This window comes from Rosa chinensis, chromosome 1 (assembly GCF_002994745.2).
Source record: "Rosa chinensis cultivar Old Blush chromosome 1, RchiOBHm-V2, whole genome shotgun sequence".
Taxonomy (NCBI): Eukaryota; Viridiplantae; Streptophyta; class Magnoliopsida; order Rosales; family Rosaceae; genus Rosa; species Rosa chinensis.
In genome coordinates this window covers 36374415-36396592 of record NC_037088.1, presented here as the reverse complement: position 1 = coordinate 36396592, position 22178 = coordinate 36374415, and the positions used below count along the sequence as shown (strand labels likewise).

The 22178-nt window shown below is 38.1% G+C and overlaps 1 long non-coding RNA gene across 10 annotated transcripts; it reads left to right on the top strand.

The window, feature by feature from the left end:
* The first annotated feature begins 7821 nt into the window (after positions 1–7821).
* LOC112186884 lies at positions 7822–17821 on the top strand. 10 transcript variants are annotated; one of them, XR_005804003.1, is made up of 9 exons: positions 7822–7977; positions 8069–9732; positions 9867–9993; positions 10372–10521; positions 13214–13325; positions 13409–13492; positions 13661–13724; positions 13822–13939; positions 17483–17821. It is a non-coding gene; the product is annotated as an uncharacterized LOC112186884 (long non-coding RNA). The 10 variants fall into 10 exon arrangements; XR_005803985.1 differs by having other exon boundaries at positions 7826–7977; positions 8069–8193; positions 8941–9732; positions 9867–10521; XR_005803992.1 differs by having other exon boundaries at positions 7826–7977; positions 8069–9546; positions 9639–9732; positions 9867–10521.
* The last annotated feature ends 4357 nt before the right edge of the window (positions 17822–22178 follow it).

Genomic DNA, 22178 nt, shown 5'->3' with positions numbered 1-22178 from the left:
CAACATCATTAAAGGTCACACTTAGAATAGCTACACCAACATTTAATTTCTACATTCCAACAATACTTGTTTTTGGTGAGATGATCGTCGTGCGAAGACATCCACCTGAGAGAAGGTGGCCCGTGGGCCTCATTTGGGTCCGGTTAGGGTTACGGCTGGGTCTAGGGTTTGTATTGGAACTCGCACGTGCCGCAGAAGGGCTGCTCTCAGCGCTATCTCACTTTCTCCGAGTCTCTGGTACTGCTTCTCTTAGCAAGCTCTCGGTCTTTGGTTTGCTGTTGGAGAAAATTGCTGAACAAAAGCTTTATAGTCACGTGTCTAGCACATGTTTTTGTTTTCACTTTTTTTTTTTTCCAGTCCTCCAAAAAGGAGAAATTTTAAAAAATATCTTTTTTTCAATACTTTTTTTTAATTTTATTTTTATTATTTTTTATTATTATATATTTTTTTTTATGGAAGCGAGAGGAGGACAAACTCAGCGTCCTCTCTCGGAATAAAATTAAAACTGAAAGAAAAAATACAAACGGGATGGAGGACTATGCCAAACCAAAGAGAGGACGTTGAAACCAAAGAGACTAAGAAACAAAGCATATCATGGTTACAAAAAAATAAGCTAGCACATCATGGAACATTCCAGAAAGTTCCAAACCAAAGAGATTAAGAAACAAAGCACGCAAGAACAGTAAAGAAAACAAGCATGACGTAAACAAACTAGGCATGAAGAGAACTAGCCAGAAGTAACTAGATATATTAAGAAAACCTATAGGATGGAGGCAAGCAAAAATCATGCCCAAATACCGGAAGTAAAAACTGAGGAACCGTGTCCCACCAAGTGAAACCATCATGTGAGGCACCGAAATTTGCCAGCTTGTCTGCCACCGAATTGCCCTCTCTAAAGATATAAGAGAAACGAATGTTCATTTGCCCAGATAGATGTAAACAGTTCCTCCACTTCATGCGAAGGCGCCAGGGAACCTTTTTTGGGTCATTGAAGTATGTGAGCACAACCATGGAATCCACTTCCACCCATAAATTATACCATCCTTTCACTCTCGCAACTCGTATAGCCTCAATCACCGCTAGCCCCTCCGCATCCGAAGCACATGAGACACTCACTTTAGTGGCAAAAGACCTTAAAAAGGATGCCTCACTACAGCAAAAAACAACCCCGTAACCAGCATTCAGTTGATCATGGAAGGACCCGTCCGTATTTACCTTTATCCAATGATCCGGAGGAAGCTCCCAAAGTACTTGGACAATCCTTGGAGCGGAAGGTCGCATTTGGGACAATCCAAGCAGGTCAAAGATGGGCACCAATTGTGGTTGATTAGAGATGCCAAAGACTATATGTGCTGACTCCCTGACCGAAAGCATTGCTTTATGTTTAAACTTGAATAAATCAAAAGTTGCCCCCACATGCTTCAAGCCATTTCATTCACTCCACAAGCACCAAAGAATATTGCAGACGAATATAATCTAGAGGGTTTTGGAAGAAATAAACAGAGACGAGATTAAGTTGTCTTGGAGAAGATCGCTAACCTCTAAATTTGGCCGAAAATTAAGGCGGAAGAGAGGGAAAAACCAGCTCCAAAAGGCAGCAGTAGCATTGCAACTCTAGAAGAGGTGATGAAGCGATTCAGTTTCATATGCACACAAGTACCAGCGTGAGCAGAGCGTCCTGCCGCGCCTCTGCAAATTATCCTCTGTAGGGATCTTTCTTAGAAGGACTTTCCATGTAACCAGGCTCTTCCGCGGTTGAATGGCCCGGTGCCATATTTTCCTACCCTAAGTGGCTGTAGGTTGCAACCCTGAGAGAAAAGCATAGGCTGTTTTTGTGGTAAGAGTCTCGGAGCTCTCCGAAGCCCACACTAGCTTATCAATACTATATTCAGTTGGTGATGAGATCCCCAAAATGGCGTCCGCAATAACAGGGTATTCTCTTTGGAAGCTCTAGGGAATGAGCCACTCTATTATTTTAATGAAATTACTAACCATATCATTGAGGAAAGGGTGAACCTGCTGATCCAAATTTGCAACTTTCAAGAGCTCCTCTCCCAACCATCTATCATTCCAAAACCGGACCAGCTTACCGTCCCTAATAACCCACTACACATTATGAAGAAGTGAAGGCCATAACTTCTTGAGGCCAAGCCAAATAGAAGACTTTTTGTAGGAATTGACTCGTTGAAGCCCCTCATTAATGAATCTGTCATGGATCATAATTGTAGATGGCAATAACCTCTTAGCCACCTCCCAGCAGCGCTTAAGTAACAAAGATTGATTTAGTGTGAAAATATTCTTCAAGCCTAAGCCACCATGTAATTTTGGCATGCAACATGTTCTCCAAGCCACCAAAGCAGAACCATTTTTAAGAGGATCCCCATTCCAAAAGAAATTATTTGTCCAATGTTGCACTTTTAACAGAAGCTCCCTTGGCCACTCATAAATTTGAAAGCAATAAATGAGTGTACTTTGAATGACAGAGCTAATAAGCTGAAGCCTACCTGCCTGTGAGAGCTGCTTCCCCTTCCACGTCATCAACTTGCATCTGATCTTGTCAGTAATGGGGAGAAAGTACTCACTTCTTGGTCTTCCAATAAAAATCGGTACCCCAAGGTAGATGAAAGGGAAGCTCCCAAGTTTAATCCCCAAGATGCTTTTAATCTGAATCTGCCTTGGAACTACAAATTTCCCTAAGAAAAGGTTGGATTTCGACTTGTTTACTGATTGACCTGAGTTTGACGCATACTATCCATGAAAGAGACTAGATTCTGAAGGTGCTTGGTATGCCCTTGTAGGAAAACCATTACATCATCTGCAAAGAGCACATGTGACGGGGGAGTGACTCCCAGAGGAGCTAATATACGTTTTATTTTATTGAGATCAACTAGAGAAGTAATACCCCTACTTAGGACTTCCTCCGCCAAGTAGAAAAGGAGTGGTGATAAAGGGTCACCTTAACGGATTCCCCTAGAGCACTTGAAATAACCACAACCCTTACCATTCACACTTATAGAGAGAAAAGCTGAACTTAGGATATTTTGAATGTACCTGACAAAAGTAGCATTGAACCCAAAAGCATTAAGCACTCTCAATAGGAAATCCCAGTCTAAAGTGTCGAACGCTTTTCGTATGTCAAACTTGATTGCCACATTGCCATACTTACACTTCCTGTCAAGTAAGTTCACACACTCTGAGGTTTGGGAGATTGGGTCCACAATAGTACGGCCTCTAATAAACGCACTCTGGTTTGGGGAAATAATCCTGGAGGCCACCCTTCCCATTAGAGTTTGCATCATGGGATGAAAACTTTTTTTCAATACTTAAAGTGACTTTTAACCTCACTGTTTAAATTATTGAAATCTAACCTAAGTGGAGGTGAAAAGTACTTAAACACCCTTTGGAGGTAATTTTTTCTTTTTCTCAACTAAAAATTGGAGTCTTCACCTCCTTCCTAAAATCTCAATCGGTCATTCCTCCATCTTCAATTCATTGACAAAACATACTTTAGTAGTCTACCTACCATGTTGAAACCCTCTTCCCTTTTTTCTTTCTGAGCCACCACCACAATAGTGCTCTACTTCCCGCGACGATACTCAACACTGCACCCTGGCCTAGTGGCCTGATTGCTCTCCATAATACTTCTAGGTCTCTCTCAAATACGTACTTCTCATGTTGTTCCATAAAATAGATTTGATATATAACAATAAGGCTTTGAGTTTATAAGAAGTACATTAATTGATATTATATAGTCAAAAAGGAGCTCTTTTCCTCAGTCTTCCTCAATGTCTTGTTGAAATTGCTCAAAGCTTGTCGAGTGTTGTTTGAACTCTGAAACCCTAGTATAGAACAAGTCATATATCGATGAACAAAGCCCCATTATTCCAATATTAGAAATCCTAACCTTAAGTTCTTTTTAATCCCAAAATAATGGAATCAATTGATAAGTTTGTTTTGCTTCTTCATTTAGTGTTTCTTCAATCTCACTGAAGGCATCGATATATATAAATATATATATATATATAAATATATATATATATATATGTATATATATTTGGCCAATAAAGTTATCCATGTATCAAAAATAGTGTTTGAGTAGTGAAGTTGTTTCACGCAATACAGCAACAAAGAAAAAAGATGAAATTGATTGGCCATATGAGATTGAAATTGAAGAGAATAAATTACTGAGGATAATTACGAATTTTTTTTTTTTATAAGAAAATGGTGACTGAGTGAGCTACCACTTCATGGTCGGGAGCAACTTGGGTATGACCCTCCTTAAGAGATGTTTTTCACAAGCTGGGGTTCAAACCAGAGACCTCCTATTGCAGGGGAAGTCCTGCAGCGTCTGCCTCACTTGCAGCTTAGCATGCTTTCACTGTCTTAGAATGTCGGATTTCAACACCTTTGAAAAAAATTAGGTCATAACTCAATTTACTGTCATGAAAAAGGTTACTTTTCTAAATTTCTCCACCTTCGGCAGCTTTCTCGGGTTTGGCCTTCTTGAGATTCGTCGGCAATGAGGGTCTCTCCCTTATAACTTGTCTCGCCCTTATTCTGGTTTTCAAGGAATGTGGTTCTCACCTTTTTGGGTTTTTACTCTAGCTAGGTCGGGTTTCGACCCTTTTTGTCCTTTCCAAGGCTGACTCTCAAGGTGTGCAACAAGGGCGACAGCACAAGGCCCCTAATTGAGAGGGCCCAAATTTTTTTTTTTTTGGGTTTTATGTATATATTATAGAAAATTACACACAAGTGTTATTTTGAAACTTTAATTTGCCATAAAGCCACCTGATTTTTCTTGTTCACATAAGGCCGGCCACTTCAAATTATTTATTTTTTGACAATTTTACCCTTTCACCCAAAAAATATCCCCATATTCTGATCTGATTCAAACTCTCTCTCTCTTCGATATATTCTTATCTATTCACTCTCTCTCTCTCTCTCTCTCTCTCTCTCTCTCTCTCTCTCTCTCTCTCTCTCTCTCTCTCTCTCTCTCTCTCTCTCTCCGACTTGCGACTATATCTCTGGCGACATCACCAACCGGCCAAGCTCCGGATCTCAAGGTCGTCAACGGTTATGTGCTCCAAGATCACCGAGATCTGCTTCTCCAGCGAAGGTAACTCACAGTCTTTTGGCGCATCTTCACTAAATCTCAGTTTCTCTCCGACGAAGCCATGTTGTAAAGGTAACTCGCACTCTTTCATAATCTCTTCCTCAAAATTCCATTACACAATCTCCGATCACTTTTACCGACGCTTCTTTTTTCTTTCTTCTCAGTTCGATTGTCCAATTCTTGTTGAGTCGTGCAGATCGGAGGATCTAAAGTCAGGCATGTAAATTCTCTTTTGCAGATTTGTCTATGCATTTGTCGATAATAGTTCACATTCAAAATTTGCAGCAATTGTAGTTAGACTATAAATTTTGTTGACATGAAGTGGTGGTTTAAAATTTGCAGCACATTCCTAGATTTTTTAGAAATGAGCTATCCGTCATGGTCCAGAAGGATCCGATGGTGGCTCAGGTCGGCTGTTTGAGCAAGCCACCGGAAAAGTTAGGCGGTTTGGAAGGACGAGGCATTTGAAATCTAGTCAAGAGGATGGGGAAGCTTTTATCCTGAGGGCGACTCATCTAGGAATTTATTTAAAGAGGTTTGCTTTCTTGATTCATTTCTCTCTTTTTTTGGGTCAAATTGATTCATTTCTCTTTACTGAAAATCAGTAGCATTTACTGTAGTAATGTTGACACAATTTATCTTTGCAGGTGTATAAGAGCTACTTCTCGCTCAGCTTGATAGATAATGACTACATCCATGGTGACCTTTTCACTGTATTTGCTAAATTCTAGAAGGGCTTGTTATCTCTGGCATCCCATCAACCATTAGGCTGGTGCTTTCTTTGCAAGTTTGGTTTTATTTATTGTCAGTAATATGTGTAATAATAACTCATTGGGATTTTGATACCTCCCTGTGGCCTTGCTTCATGGTGCAAATTGCATCTACATTCTTAATTAGCTTTATAACAAAGTTTGTCAAGGTCCCGACTTCTTAATTGGTTCTTTATGAATTTGCTTATACCAAGTTGTGGAATTCACATTTTATAGAAATATACTAGAAATTCAGTTTTGAGATTTGTGTTGCTGTTGAATGGATATGTCGATATGAATCGTTTCGTGTTTAATCAAATTGTTGATGTTCAAGGAGTGCTGATGCTATTTATAACTGTTATAAATGGCTATTTAACAAAATGATAGTAGCTTTTGATTGCCTATGTTAGTATCTCTTCAAGCTGATAGTAGCTTTTGATTGCCTATGCTGGTATCTTTTCAAGCTGATAGTAGCTTTTGATTGCCTATGCTAGTATCTTTTCAAGCTGATATTAGTAACTTCACTTTTCATTTTGATAGATTTCACATCGGTAGCTCTTTATAATTGTTATAATGGCTTTTCAACACGGTAATAGTAGCTTTTGATGTCTCTGTTAGTATCTTTTTAAGCTGATGTTAGTAGCTTCTTTTATAATGACTTTTTAACACATTGACAGTAGCTGTCTACAACTACTGTAATAAATTTTCGCAACTATGGTAGTAGATTTTTACAAATATGGAAGTAGTTTTTTACATAGTTATATCATTGTTGAACCTACATACTTTTTGTATCATTGAATATATATGTTTGTTTTTGCCGATTGTAGTAGCAATTTTTAGTTTGGTTAAATCATTTAAATTTCCATAGCTTTATTAGTATCTAAGAATAGCTTTCTCAGTCTCTGGGAGTATCTTTTTTCCTGCTTAGTAGAGTTTTTGGTATTTGTGAGAGTAGCTTTTGGTGTTAGTCATAGTAGTTTTTGGTCTGCTTGATAGTAACTTAAGGTGGGGGTGGTAGTAGCTTTTGGTGTTAGTCAGAGTAGTTTTTGGCGTTGGTCTTGGTGTTAGAGTAGCTTTTAGCATCAATGAGAGTAGCTTTTGTTGTTGGTAACAGTAGCTTTTGTGACCTCGCCGGGGGTCTCTGAAAATCTCACTGGAGTAGCTTTTGTTTTTAGTGATTGTAGCTTTTGGTGTTATTGACAATAGCTTTTGGTATTAGTGACAGACTGACAGTTGATTTTTTAGTCGCTGGAGACCTTGTCGGAGGTCGCTGGAAATCTGACCAGAGTAGTTTTTGTTGCTGGTGACAGTAGCTTTTGGTATTAGTAACAGTAGCTTTTGTAGTCGCCGGAGACCTTGCCGGAAATCTCACTAGAGTAGCTTTTGTTGCTAGTGACAGTAGCTTTTGTTGGTAACAGTAGCTTTTGTTGCTGGTGATAGTAGCTTTTGTGATCTCGCCGAAGGACGCCGGAAATCTCACCATAGTAGCTTTTATTGCTACCGACAGTAGCTTTTGATGTTAGGGATAGTAGCTTTTGTGGTCGACTGAGTTCGCAGGAAATTGACTGGAGTTTGCCGGAGACCCGTCTAAGTTGGCCGGAGGTCGACCGGAGACCCGCCGGAGTTCGTCGGAGGCCTTGCCGGAGAGGAGAGAGAGAATGATTGTTGACTTTTTACTCTCATTGCATTTATGTAAATATATTGATTTTTATATCCAAAAGTTAACACCATTTTTAATCTAGTGACTTTATGAGGGAAAAAAAATAGTTGGTGGCCTTATGACTGAAAAAATATTCAAATATGTACTTATATGTAATTAATCCTATATATTAATAAATATTAAAAATTATAAATAATATAAAATAGGGCCCTTATAGTCCTTTTGCTACGTTCACAATTTCAACACCTGACACCTTCTTTAGAGGGCCCATTTTTTTTAATGGTTTTATATTTAATAAATAAATATTAAAACTGAAGATGATATGAAATTGGGTGCTAGTGTGCCACACAAACACAACCAAACCTTATCCTCCTCTTTTTTCTGCGTTCTGTGACTTCTGTCTCTCCTCTCCTCAATTCTCATCGACCTCAGTACCTCTCTATCCAGCCACTCAGGTATGATTGAATCAATATTTGTTGCGTTATTTACTCGGCCCCATAATGATTCTTTGATGCGTTATTCCTAATGGTTTGATTTGGTTTCCAGATTGCAAAGGTCTAGGTTAGTAGGCCATCTAGCAATTTTGTGGGATTCTGGAATTGAGAAATTGGAGAAGTCGAGCAGTGAACAAACTCAGAGTCACAGACTATAATTTGAGTTTAAGAAATCAGGTTCTCTCCTTCACATTGATTTGCTAATTTTGCTTGAATTGTTTGGGGATGTTGCTTGAATTGATTTGCTAAAATTTAGAAGCATGCCTCCTAAAAGAAAATGTTTATCTAGACATGCAAAACGCTTAAAGAATAAAAAAGATGCAAAGTTGGTTAATTCTTTAAGGGGAAGTCTTGATAGGTTCATTAGTAAAAAATCAGAAGGTTTGGGTGGACATTTAGTTAATGAAGTGGCAGAAGAGCACACTGATAGGGAAGATAATGTGGAAGAGCACACCGATGGCAATGTAGTTGTCAATAATTTGGGTCATGATGAAAATGAGAATGGTACAGGACATAATGATAATGTGAATGATGCTCCTATGAATATTTTTGACCCAAGAAATTGGGATAGTTTGGATAAAAAGTTGATAGATTTGTTGGTAGAAAAGGGTCCTCATAGAGATCTTTCAATAGAAAATGGTCCTCCAGACAAGTTCAATAGACGTTTCAGTTCAAAATTCTACACTCAATTTTTAGGAAATGGAGAGAAATATGATAAAGAGTGGCTAGTGTACTCAAAGGAACTTGATAAGATTTTTTGTTTTTGTTGCAAGTTGTTTAAGAGGGGGCCAATGCGAGGTCAGTTATCGAATGATGGGTACAATGATTGGGGTCATCTTAGTAAAAAGACTTAAAGAGCATGAAATGAGTACTGATCATCTCATTAATGCAAATACTTGGACTGATTTGCGTCTTTGATTGCAGAAGCATGAAACAATTGATAAAGCTTTTAAAGACCAGATTAGGAAAGAGAAAGAACACTGGAGGAACGTGCTTAAAAGAATAATTGCAATTGTCAAATTTCTTGCTAAAAATAACTTAGCTTTCCGTGGAACTAATGAGAGGCTTTATGAACTTGATAATGGACACTTCTTAGGCCTGGTTGAAATGGTGGCAGAATGTGAAAAAGTGATGGAGGAGCATTGTAGACGCATAAATAGTTCAGAAATTCATCATCACTATCTTGGTCATAACATTCAGAATGAGTTGCTGCAAATGATAGCTATTGAAATCAAAGCTGAAATCATAAAAAAAATTAAAGATGCTGAATATTTCTCGGTTATTCTTGATTGCACACCAGATATTAGTCACCAAGAGCAGATGTCATTGATAATTAGATATGTAAATGTTTCAAAGAGTCCAATACAAATTGAAGAGTTCCTTTTGGAGTTTTTAAATGTACATGACACTTCTGGTCAGGGACTATTTGAAGAGCTGCAGGTTGTGGTACAATCATTGGATCTTGATATTAACAATGTGAGGGGACAAGGATACAACAACGGGTCAAACATGAAAGGCAAACACCAAGGGGTACAAAAAAAAACTGTTAAATATCAATCCTAGAGCATTATACACCCCGTGTGGTTGTCATTGTTTAAGAGAAACATTACTTCAATTGGCAGAAATTGACAAGGATTCCAAAATTAAAAGTGGTGCAAAGTCAAGAGCAACTAATGATTTGGGAGACTTTGAGTTTTTGATAAGCATGGTGATTTGGTATGAGATGTTGTTTGCTTTTAATAGGGTTAGCAAAATGCTGCAGTCTAATGATATGCAAATTAGTCTTGCTATAGCTGAAGTAAAAGGTCTAATTGTTTGGCTTAATAAGTTTAGAGAAATTGGCTTCACAGATGCAATGTTTACTGCTAAAGAAATTACTGCGGCATTAGATGTTGATCCTATTTTTCCAGAAAAGCGTCCAATACAAAGAATTTTTTTTTGATGAAAGCAGCAGTGAGCCATCTCCATCATCTTCAGGTGAGGAATCTTTTAGATTGCATTATTTCTTGTATATTGTAGATCAAGCTAAGGGATCATTAAATAGAAGGTTTGAACAATATCAACACTATGATGATATCTTTGGATTTTTATTCACTTCAGAAACTTTGAATTCCTTGAATGATAATGATATGAAAGCTGCTTGTATTCATCTTGAGAATGTTTTGAGACATGGAGAGAGTTCAGATGTTGATGGGGAAGATCTGTTTAGAGAGCTAAAACTCTTAAGGGAGATATTACCAAAACAAAAGATGACAGCTAGTGATATATTGAATTTCTTACAGGAAAGGAATACTTGCCCAATTGTTAGACTTGCATATCGAATATTGTTAACTGTACCTGTTATTGTTGCTTCAGCTTAGAGGAGTTTTTCCAAGATGAAGTTATTGAAGTCTTATTTGCGATCAACTATGTCACAAGAAAGGCTAAATGGACTTGCTTTGATTTCGATTGAGAACGAATATCTTGGAAAAATCAATTGTGATAAGCTAATTGATCAGTTTGCAGGTAAGAAAGCAAGGAGATGGATTTTCAAATGAATATCAATCAACAGTGGTGTTCACCTGGTCAGTTGCTGACCAAAGAATTTATGCTCAACAGATTTACATCCAAGGGTGGAAAACAAAACACCTCAACTTAATAATAATTTTCTCTGCCCTTGGATTTACATCCAAGGGTGGTTGAGCATTATTTTCTTGGTCAATAACTGATCAGGTGAACATTTTCGCAATCCACACTGCTAGAATGTGTTATTTTGAGGGTTTCAGATCAAAGCATCTTTTTGTAATTATTTTTTGTAAAAATTTCAGTTTAGTACCCTGAGGTTTGGGGGTAAGATCATGTCAGTCCCTGCCCTTTCAATTTGATCAGCAACACCCCTGTGCTTTCAATTTTAATCAGCCGTATCCAAATTTTACTGTGCGTCCAAATCAGATGTTAAATGCTGACGTGGCAGCGACAAACTTAGCTAGTGGGCCCAGATAGAGGGATAAATTCGACATTTCACTTAATTTCCACATTAAAAAAAATTAAATACACTCTTATTCTTCTCTTCCTCTGATCCTCCTTTCCTCGCAACTATCTCCGGCGCCCAACAAATCCAGATGAAGATGAATGGAATGTTGAGCTGGCCTCGATCTGCCAGCTTCTGGCAAATCCTGAATTCGAATCCAGTCCAAAAACCAATAACAAATTCATTAACTCATCCAAATTTTCTTCTCAACTCAAATAACTAGTATAGTTACGACAATCTAATAAAAGCAATAACCAGGCAGAACTCGATCTGAACTTAATCAGCCACAATACATTCAACTTCCACACTTTGATTCAAGGTTCAGGATATACATTCGAAAATCAACTTCGATCAACCGAATTCAGCTCCCTTGACTCACTGCCTAAACTGGGTTGATGATGAACTGATGATGTTTGATGCTGCAACCCCGCAAGCTTCTCAATGTTTGATCTACGAGTCCTGTCAAGCCAGAACAAGCCCAAAAGCGCCGGAAAAACTTGCCGGCGTCAAAGACAGCCACGAGGCCAAAGCAACCCCAAAACCAAAATCAGTCAAAATAGATCGAATTGAAAAACTAAGTAGACTAAAGTGAAGTGCATGACGAGAGGATCAATTTTCATACCACATGCAAGTCAAACAGTGGTCGGAGTCACCGGAAAATGCAGAAACATCGGAGATCGACAATCCCAAGGCAATGTCGTCTATGGAGATTGATAATCCTAAGCCAAACATCTCCAATCAGTTTGGCCATCTCTCCCCCAATGGAAAAACGAAACCAAAAAATCGTAGAAGACGAAGATGAAGATGCCAGAAGAGTATGATCTAGTCAGGTCGAACGACTACGCAGAGTATAGGAGGGAGAGAAAGAAGAAGGCGATGGAGGCTGAGGTGAGGAGAGAGCTCGATCAGAGAAGACAGGAAGAGGAGAGGACAGAGAGGGAGGAGAGAGAGAGAGAGAGAGAGAGAGAGAGAGAGAGAGAGAGAGAGAGAGAGAGAGAGAGAGAGAGAAACCATCAGAGCTGAGAGAGAAGAGGAGAAAAGAAGAATAGAAAATTACTCATAAGTGTCATTTTGAAACTTTAATTAGCCATAAAGCCACTTTATTTTTTTTGTACATATAAGGCCACTTTCATCTTCAAATAATTTCGTCTCTGACAATTTTGCCCTTTTACCAGACAAAACCAACTGCTCATATCTGATAGACCGATAAATCATTCTCTCTCTTTCAAAAAAAATAAAAAAAATAAATGATTCGCTCTCCCCCCGACTCACCCTCAAATGCCCTCTCTCTTCCTCTTCGTCCTCCGGCGATGGCGGCCAAGACGCCTACGGCTACGGACAGTACCATTAAATCCGGTGACGATGACCGAGCTCGAACCGACCGGCGGCTAAGACATTTACAGCTACAAACGGAACCATCAGATCTGGTGACGAGGCTCGAGCTCGAACTGATTGGATAGCTCCTCGGTCTCACCAACCTCGCCTACCGCTCGTCTCTCGATCTTCAGACCTTCGCCATTCTCGGAATCAAGCTCAATCTAGCTCTAATCGGTGACTCGTTCATACTGTCAGTCTGAGTCGATGCCTTGGTGACTCGCTCTGGAGCCTTAGCCCTACCTCTCTATTATCCTTCAGTGGCGGCGGCGAGGCACTTGAGGTGCTCCAATGAGGTGCATCTGGTGAGGCAATCGGTGAGCTTGGTTATCCTACTTGTTTTGTGATCCAAAGCCAGGCAAAACGGTCTGTTTGGTTTTCACCATCTTCTCCTCAGCTTCACTTCTGATTCCTTCGAAAACCTTTCTCCTACCATCGGTTCGCATTTCCTTTCTTTCTCTCCCATTTACCTTTTCCTCTCAAATCTCCTTCGTCTTTCTTGAAATTGTGTAATATTTTTGTTTTCTGGCTTGGTTCTGTGTGCCTAGGTGTTGATTTTATGGTGAAGTATGTTCATCTCGGCGGCAAGAAGCTCAAGCTTGCTTGCAATTTGGGACACATGTAAAATCATTATTTACTATTCATGTTGACAGGTCTGGGATTTTGTAGATGTGGAGTTTTCATTGGGCTTTAGAGTTGGGAACGACTATTTCTATGAAGCAAGTGTCCCAATTTCATATGTTTCAGATCGAAATTTGATGTAAATTTAGAGGCTAGGTGTTAATTTTTTTCACTTTGCTTGATCTGGTGTAGGATAGGTCCTATAGCTGGAGTCGAAGAAAATTAAGAACTGCTGCATACATGTTGAACTTGTTTAGTCTAAGGGGGCTGCCATGGGGTTCTAGCACGGATGGTGAAAAAAAAGGTTGGTTGAGTAGTTTTGGCAGTTCCTCAATTGTGTTTGTGATATTTCCATGTATCTGACTGCTACAGTAATGTAACTGGCAGGTTGAGCTATCTGCTGTAGAACTAGAATCACTTCGAACAAAAGCTTGCTGATATAGAAGAGAGGGAAGCTCATTTGAAAGCTCAGTAAGAAACTTCATGCTTGACCATTTTAATGTGATGTACTTACTGAAAACTACATATTAATGCTAATTCTGAGATTTTTGGAGGCAACTTCCGTTAGCTGTACCTTGGTTCATAAACTCTCAACACAATGTTATAATGAAATCACTAAAAGGCTTATGTTTTATGCAGATTGGAATACGTTGATGAAATTTTGTAATCAGCTCGTATCTCTGGCTAAATGTACTTTCAAACTGTAATGACTATCCCCAAGTCAAATTTTACTTTGAATGGATGATGTCAAATATGATTTGTTCCTATTATTGATCCATTTTTTGTTTTCTTTTTAGTAGAGGTGGAAAACACTACCAAGAGAACCTCCTCCACTTGATGATACTGATGTTGATGATTGGCTTCCATGCGTTGTTGTCTTGCAAGGGACCTGCATGTTCTTCTACTTGTTATCTACAGGTACATAATCATTTAATCATACTTCTGTTCCTTGTGCGACCTTAATTTTTTTTATGTAGTTTTGTTTTTTGTGTTTTCATTTTTATTGATTTCAAGTGAGTAGCTAGCTCGCTATAAATGTTATAGAGGTTTTTCAACAAAGTGATAGTAGTTTACTATCACTATGTTAGTATCTTATCCACGTGATGTCAATATTTTTTTTTTTCATTTTATTTGATTTCAAGTTAGTAGCTCTTTATAATTGTTATAGTGGCTTTTCAACACATTGATAGTAGCTCTATGTCTATGTTAGTATCTTTTCAAGTTAATAGCATTTTGGTTTTCATTTTGATTGATTTCAAGTCAATGACTCATAAGTGTTATAGTGGCTTTTTAACGTAGTGATAGTAGCTTTCTATCCATACGTTAGTATCTTTTCAATCTGATGTCAGTAGCTTTTTTGTTTTCAGTTTGATTAATTTAGGTCAGTAGCTCTCTATAGCTATTATAGTGGGTTTCCATAACCCTGCCACCTAAGTATCTACGGAATTGACGAATAACATAACACATATTCAACACCAGAAACTGCAACCCAATACTCTAAAGTAATAATCAATAGGGAGATTATCAAAGTACAAAAATAGATGTAGAAGACCACAAAGTAGAAACTTGAAAACCTCACCCTCAACTTAATACCCCCGAACCCAAATCGTCATCTGGAAGTGTATTAATCTCATTGTTTTAGGGACTTTTAATTTAAAAGTATTAAGAAAATGTGACCACATACTTCTGCCAAAAGTCATGCCGTGATTCTCCATCCAAGTATCTCAAGTATGCACCCAAAGAATTCAATACCGTGCTTGTCTGACCCCCATAGAATTTTCTTTTGTGGAAACAAACACTTTATCACGACTCTTTGACTGGGCCTGAACACACCTAAACCTCAAATGGTTTTGATTGCTTCCCCAGGGTTTAAAATTTTTTCATCAATACTGTTTCAGTCAACATTACCTTGATTGAAGTCCACCTCTCTCGCATTTTGCATGGCTTTGTGTTTACAAACTCCTTCAAATCATTAAATGTGGGCATAGGACCTAAATCATAGTACAGTCACCATTAGCATCAGTACTAGTTACAAAATATATTCTTGCTGAAATTACTAAAAAAGAAATCAAGGAGAAGTAGAAGCAGTAGCATTAACAGTCTTAGAACTTTAACCCAGTCCAATTCTATTGCACTACCGGAAAATGTAGCTGGCGGAAGGCTCATGGTTATTAGCAGCCGAAGTTTATTAAAGTCATTGTACGAATCAGGAATGCCCTTCAAGCTCTACACAATAGCCAAGTTAACCACTCATCCAAGAATCAATCACATCTCTCAACATAAACCAAAAACCCAATCAAGAAAATCAAAACTACCTTCACATCATAAAATGGTGTTCGCCATAGCACAAACTCAGGGGCAAAAGGCATTGTTCCCAATCTGTCCTCGACAACACCAACCATGTCCCTCAAACGACCAAACTCCACCTCCGCCTCAGCATACATAGTGCTCACAACCCAAACCTGTTCCAATCCTCTACAATGAGTCCGTTGAGTATTTCAACTAGTCTCTCATACACAGTAATTAATCAAAAAACTAATATCTTCTTTAAATTCACAAAAATTATCAACCTTTTGTACAATCTCTTGTATCACATTCTCTGCATTCCCAAACCTCACCATCAAGTTCGTACCTTTATCTCTCAACGAGTTTCTCAAATCTTCTAAAGCAACCGCAACCATTTCTAGCATTTCGTCTTCAAAACCTACGCATTTGATTATACTCCAAATCAAATTTGCTATACATATTCGTGTACTGAACAGTGTATATATACGGTGAGACTTACGGGAGAGAATACCGTGGTCGAAGACAGAGAGGAATTGCTCAGGAATGATCAGCGGCGGCGAGAAGAGCTGGATGATCGTTGATTCGGAGGTCGTACTTTAGCCAAACAACGGCGGCGCCGTTTTCGCTCCGTTGTTAATTGAAATTTGAGCTCGGAAACGGCACCATTTCGGCGAGTAAAGGTGGGATCTTGGGGAGAAGGAAAGCGAGGGAGAGTGATGGAGATTGAAGAGTGAAGCCATTACTGTCTAGATTGAGAGAAGGATTGTTCCCCTTCTTTCAATCTTCTTCTAAGATTTGAGATCTGAGATCTGTGGGAGAGAGAGAGAGAGAGAGAGAGAGACAGAGAGAGAGAGAGAGACAGAGAGAGAGAGAGAGAGAGACAGATATGTGCCAAAGCGTGATGTTTAAGAGAAGTCGAGGTTTTTGGGAAGGGACTGTAAAGTGTGAAGAAAGTGACGGAGAAGTCTTTGATGGAAACAATTCGAAGAAAATCTAAGTGGGAGTGAGAGGAGACAAATAGCTATGGTGTTTTCATGAGAGACCTATGGTGTTTTGATGAGAGATCGATGGTTTTTGATGATATTTAGAAGAGAGCTGCTCGACGAGTTCAGGAAACGGCTGTTTTGACAAAGTGTTAACGAGGAGACAGCAAATCCAATAAACCTAGCTACCTATTTAAGTTGTCAAAGGCGGGCTTTTTATTTTTGCTTTATGAATCAGACAACACAAATATGAAGTTTTGTTGTCTGATTTTGAACAAATTAAACCTCAGCTAAGGTTCTAAAGAGGGAAAAGTTCCCGCTATAGTATGCAACCAAAGTAACATGTTAGGCAATACTCATTTACACAACGGAAATAACTCATTCAGTTGTGAGATCATCAATCTGGTGCTATATTTCCCTCTTTATCACACAACAAAAGGTAAAAAACCGTTGTATCATGTTTTGCATGCTACTCTCATACAACAGATATAACTATACTGTTGTACTATGTAGTACCAATTTGGAGCTAAATTTGAGTTGATCTAGGAGGGAAATCTGCCACTATTTTTTTTATGATTCACACAACAGCTTATTCTTGTAACCGTTGTGCAATGACCTTCTAAACAAAAACTTCAGAATTTTAACCACCTTATACAACGTAAGTTTACTAAATATGTTGTGTGATTCACTTTTCTTCATCACACAACACTTTTTTTTTTTTCGTTGTGCAAAAAGTGTTGTGTGTTAACGTTTTTGTTGTAGTGTTATCCTTATGCTAGTATCTTTTCAATCTAATGTCAGTAGCTTTTTTTTTCTTCATTTTGATTGATTTCAAGTGATCATCTGTCAATAAGTTATCAAATTGGAAAACATGATTCTGAATGAAATTTAATTTAATTTTTGTTACGATTTCGTACCTCTTAAACATTCTTGTTTGAGATTTGTGTTGCACTATCAACATGGATAATCAGCAAGTTTTCTGCGACTTGTATATTAGTAGCTTTCTATTATTGGTTCAGTGGCTTTGTACACGTGTCATAGTAGCTTTTCGTAACTATGTTAGTAGCTATTTATATTACTTGTTTCTGATTATCTGATTGATAAAGAGTGCCACGTTTGCGGCGCAACGGTACATTGCTGTTTTTAGTTTTCATTTCAAATACTAATATTTTGTTGATTTTTGTTCTTGTAGAATTCTTCCCCTTTGCATTTGTAATAGTAGATTTCAAAAATCATGTGAACTTGGATATTGAAGCCTCCATTGACCAAGAGATCATTCGGCGAACCAAGAAATGTTGAAATGAAGTCTCGTGCTGAAAGTGGTAAAATTATGCCTATAGGTTTAGAGCGTCGCCATTGAAAAATAGCAGTAGCATTACAACATTGACAGTAGCTTTATACAACTATTGTAATAGATTTTCACAACTATGGTAATGACTTTTTACAACTATGAAAGTAGCGTTTTACATAGTTATATCATTGTTGAACCCTGTATACTTTTTGTATCATTGAATATGCTTTATTTTCTCAATTGCAATAGCATTTTTATTTTGGTTGTATCCTTTACATTTCTGTAACTTTGTTAGTCGTTGACAATAGCTTTCTCAGTCTCTAGGAGTAGCTTTTATTCTGTTTGGTAGTAGTTTTTGTTTTGCTTGGTTATTGCTTTTGGCGTTGATGAGAGTAACTTTTGGTGATGATGAAAGTAGCTTTTGTTATTAGTGAGAGTATCTTTCTGGTGTTGGCTGGTGACAGTAGCGTTTAAACATCGGAGGTTGTTTGTGATAGTGAGAGTAAATTTTGTTGGTTGGGTTAGTACCTTTTGGTTTTGGGGAGCGTATCTTTTGGTTTTGACAGTAGCTGTTGTTGTTGGTGACAGTAGCTTTTGTAACCTCACCGGAGGTCGCCGGAAATCTTACAAGAGTAGCTTTTGTTGCTGGTGACAGTAGTTTTTGTGGTCGCCGGAAATTAGCCGGAGACATGCCGGAGTTGGCCGGAGACCTTGCCGAAGAGAAGAGGGAGAATGATTGTTGACTTTTTACTCTAGTGGCATTTATGTAAATATGTTGGTATTTATATCCAAAATTTAACATCATTTCTAACCTAGTGGCCTTATGAGAACAAGAAATATTTGGTGGCCTTAAAGCTAAAGAAACATTCAAATATGCACTTATATATATGTAATTTTCTCAAAGAAGAAAATATTTTTGAAATGACATTTTTAGCCCTTTAAGTGGGCCCCTCCGTCAAACTAAACGTCTGATTTGGACGGCACAGTAAAATTTGGACACGGCTGATTGAAATTGAAAGCACAGGGGTGTTGCTAATCAAATTGAAACGGCGGGGATTGACATGATGTTACCCCCAAACCTCAGGGTACTAAACTGAAATAGTATTGAATATTTAGCCTCTTTTGTAGGCTCATCTAATGATATTGTTCATACATTGTTGGTTATTTGATTTTACGTACATTGTGAGTTTGTTCAAATATAAATTTCATATAAGATTGAAACTTGGAGGGCCGCATCTTAAACTTTCGCACAGGGCCTCCGAAAAGTTTGAGACGGCTCTGGTCCTTTCCCTGTTCCTTTGTGGTCTGGTGGGTTTTCTGGTAATTAAGATCAGTTAGTGTTGGTGGAGATGGCGATGGTGATGGCGTTTGCTGCATATGGTCGATTAATGGCGTTCTAATTTGGTGGTTATGTGGCTTTGGTGGTCTGAATTTTTGCATGGGTGTCTTTGGCAGCGGAGGATATTTTGGCGCCGTGTGCGGGTGTTTTGCTCGTTTTTTCCCTTCTTCTTCTTCTTCTTCTTCTTTTTATAAGAGAAACGACATAGTAAGTGTCGGGTCATATGTAATATTTAGTCACAATAATGTCTGACGTACGTCTTCCCAAAAAACAATTTTGAATTGAAAAAAAGATGATCATGGATCAGGCCAAAATAATTGAGCTATTGTCTATATGACATGCATACATTATAATTTGGCGCTTAGATGATTGGTCTTAATTTTACAGATTGTAATTAGGGTAGGCCTGCCATCATCGATCAACTCTTCGAGGACTCTCTTTAATTGCAACTCCCTCTAAAATTTAAGTTTTTGAAGAAGCAATATGGAATATTGAAGATTAAGAGTTCAAGACATCGGATAGACCAGTTTGAGGGAGGCTATGAACGCTGTTGTGCAGACTAGCCTCTCTGTTCACTACTAGAAATATTGGCTTTAAGGACACCCTACAAGGACACATTTTTATGCATGTGTCCTAATAACCTTATGAGGACGACTAAAAAAAAACAGGAGCCCCGCCGATTTTTTTCGCCAAAAGTTAAACTTCCCACACAAATTTGCAAGTGACCCGCCTCTCTCTCACTCTCTCTCTCAAATTGAGACTTTAGAGGTCAGACCTAAATCAAAACCAGATCTGTGCAACCCCCTCTCCCTCGTCCACCCTCTGTTTTCGATCCCTGACTCTCTCTTCTCCATTAGCGGCCTGCTTCTCGGCTGCTACCTCTCTTACCTTGATTTCTCACTGCTGATCGAAACCCTAAGCTAACACCTCAAAAAAGCCAACCCAAAATCTGAATGCAAACCACTCTCCCGCCACACTTTCTGTCTTCCTCCACCGTCATTCGCCATCTGCAATTTCTCCATGCTCATCTCTTTAATCTCTTACCACTTTTGTCTATAAATGTCAAACCCCCATCATACCCTTTTCTAATTCCCTTCCAAATTTCCCATATTTTTCTCAATCTAACACCCAATTTTCTCTGCCCAGCATTTTGATATGCAGGTACTTTGATATATTTGAATTTTTTTAAATTTCATTCAAGAAAGTAAAATTTTTTCTGGGTTTGGGTTTGATTTGGTGGTCAGTTCTGGGTTTGTAGTAGTTTAAGTATATGTTGGGGTTGTAGTTTTCATTAAACAGAAGTCTAGATGTCTATTTTCTTTCGAGGGGTTTCAATTGCTTAAGGGGTTTATTGGGATTTATGCAGAAGATTGACTTGTGGGAAAGAAACTAGTGTTTGAGTTGAGAGTCAATTTTTTAGGCTTTTGATTAGCATGTGCTTTGTATTGTAGGATTGTAAGACAAGAATTTGAGTTTTATAGTGTTTTGTTATTTATAGGGTGTGGGGGATCATGGGTTCCAAGGATCCTGCTCCGGTGGTTGACAACGTTAAGAGGGCAAAGAAGGTGCCGGTGGACTGGTAAGTGTTACAGATCTTAGGTTTGATGTAGATGTAGAAGTGTCTATGTGAAAACTTGGAATGTCAGTTACATGTTTTGGAACTGTGCATTTATGAGAACATATAATTCTACTTTGCTTCATTTCATCTTATATTCATGATTAGCTTTCGATATTTTTCTTTAATCATTATCCATATGAAAGTGGGTGGTTCTTAATTGACCTTTTTTATCTTCCTCATGATTGGAACTCTGAAGCATAAAGATTTGGAACACTTAATCCGCTTTGGTTTATTGCTGAAGTTGAATGGTTTGTGCAGATTTCACTCTCTTTATAGCGTGCAAGTGGAAACATAAATGTGGTATTGCTTATATTTGCATAAGAGGTTAGTCTAGTATACTATGACACCATAAACATTACACAAACAGATCTGATAGAGTGCACAGAATGCAAGTTTGTTGTTGTTTTGACCTGATTAGTGTGGTACTCTCAATTCATTGCATTACATTATTGTTGTGTTTGCAGGTCTTGTGTGAAAATTAAAGTCGGACAATATCAAGGGGGAATTGTGCTTGGTATTAATAAAGTGAGTTTCTTTCCTTTTTCTGTAGTTTCGGATTGAGAAACTTTTTAAATTGTTCACTATATCAGCTTCTTGTATTTCCTTTTGACCTTTAATTTTCTGTAGTTTTGGATTGAGAACTGAAATTTATGAAACATACTCTTAATAAACTTCTTGACATTATGGCATTAGTTTTTCCTTAACCATGTATTTATTATGTCACTGTCCCTTGAAGAGTAATTGATTCTTTGAATCCTTTTGTAGTTGGAGGATAGATTTGTGTCTCGAACTAGCATGTCATGCACAAGCCAAAGGTATAGAATTCCTATCTAGCTAGCTTCACCCAATACATTCCTTTATCAACACCAAGTTCTCTTCTTTCTTTTTTTTTTAACAATCTAGGTTATCAAATTTTGAGATCTTTGTTAGGTAGATTTGTTGATTAGTGGAATTAATCTGTTGTGGTTAGGTTTGTTTAAATCGTCATCTTGTCAATTATGACGATTCTGAATTTTTCATGATGGAGAACGAGGTGAGTTGCTTACCGCACACACCGGAGGAGGAGAAGCGGATCATTGATGAATTGGGCTGTCAATCTGAAGCCAATGTCAAACAAGGCAACTTGTTCTACGTTATTTCTAACAGGTTTTTCTCTCCTTTTTTCTCTGTGTTTATTGGAAAAGGTTAATCCTTGTAGAACTAGCATCTAATTGAAATATTGGATGTTTTTATTCATTTCTTTTATCGTTTCTTCTATTTGTTTGATCACTTTCATTAGTTGACATCATTAGATGTCCAATAGGTGGATCAGTTTGAATATAGAAGAAACTTAATGTAACCTGCATGAGCACCTACTCCACTGCATTGGTGGCATCTACTCTCTGTACATTCAGAGTTACCATCTTTTTTTTTCAATATCAATGTATTTTTTATTTTTTATTTCTTAGTAGGTTCTTTCTGCTCTTTGTCCAGGTGGTACTCAAGCCTCTAAAAGAGATGTAGGGGTTATTGTTCAACAATTCAGGTTATCAATTTTACCTCTTTCAAAGAACTTCATTTCCGTTATCAAGCCAAGGAAGTCATTAACCTTGCATTGTCTTTCAAACATTTGTTATTTCTGAGATTTGAATTGATAGGCA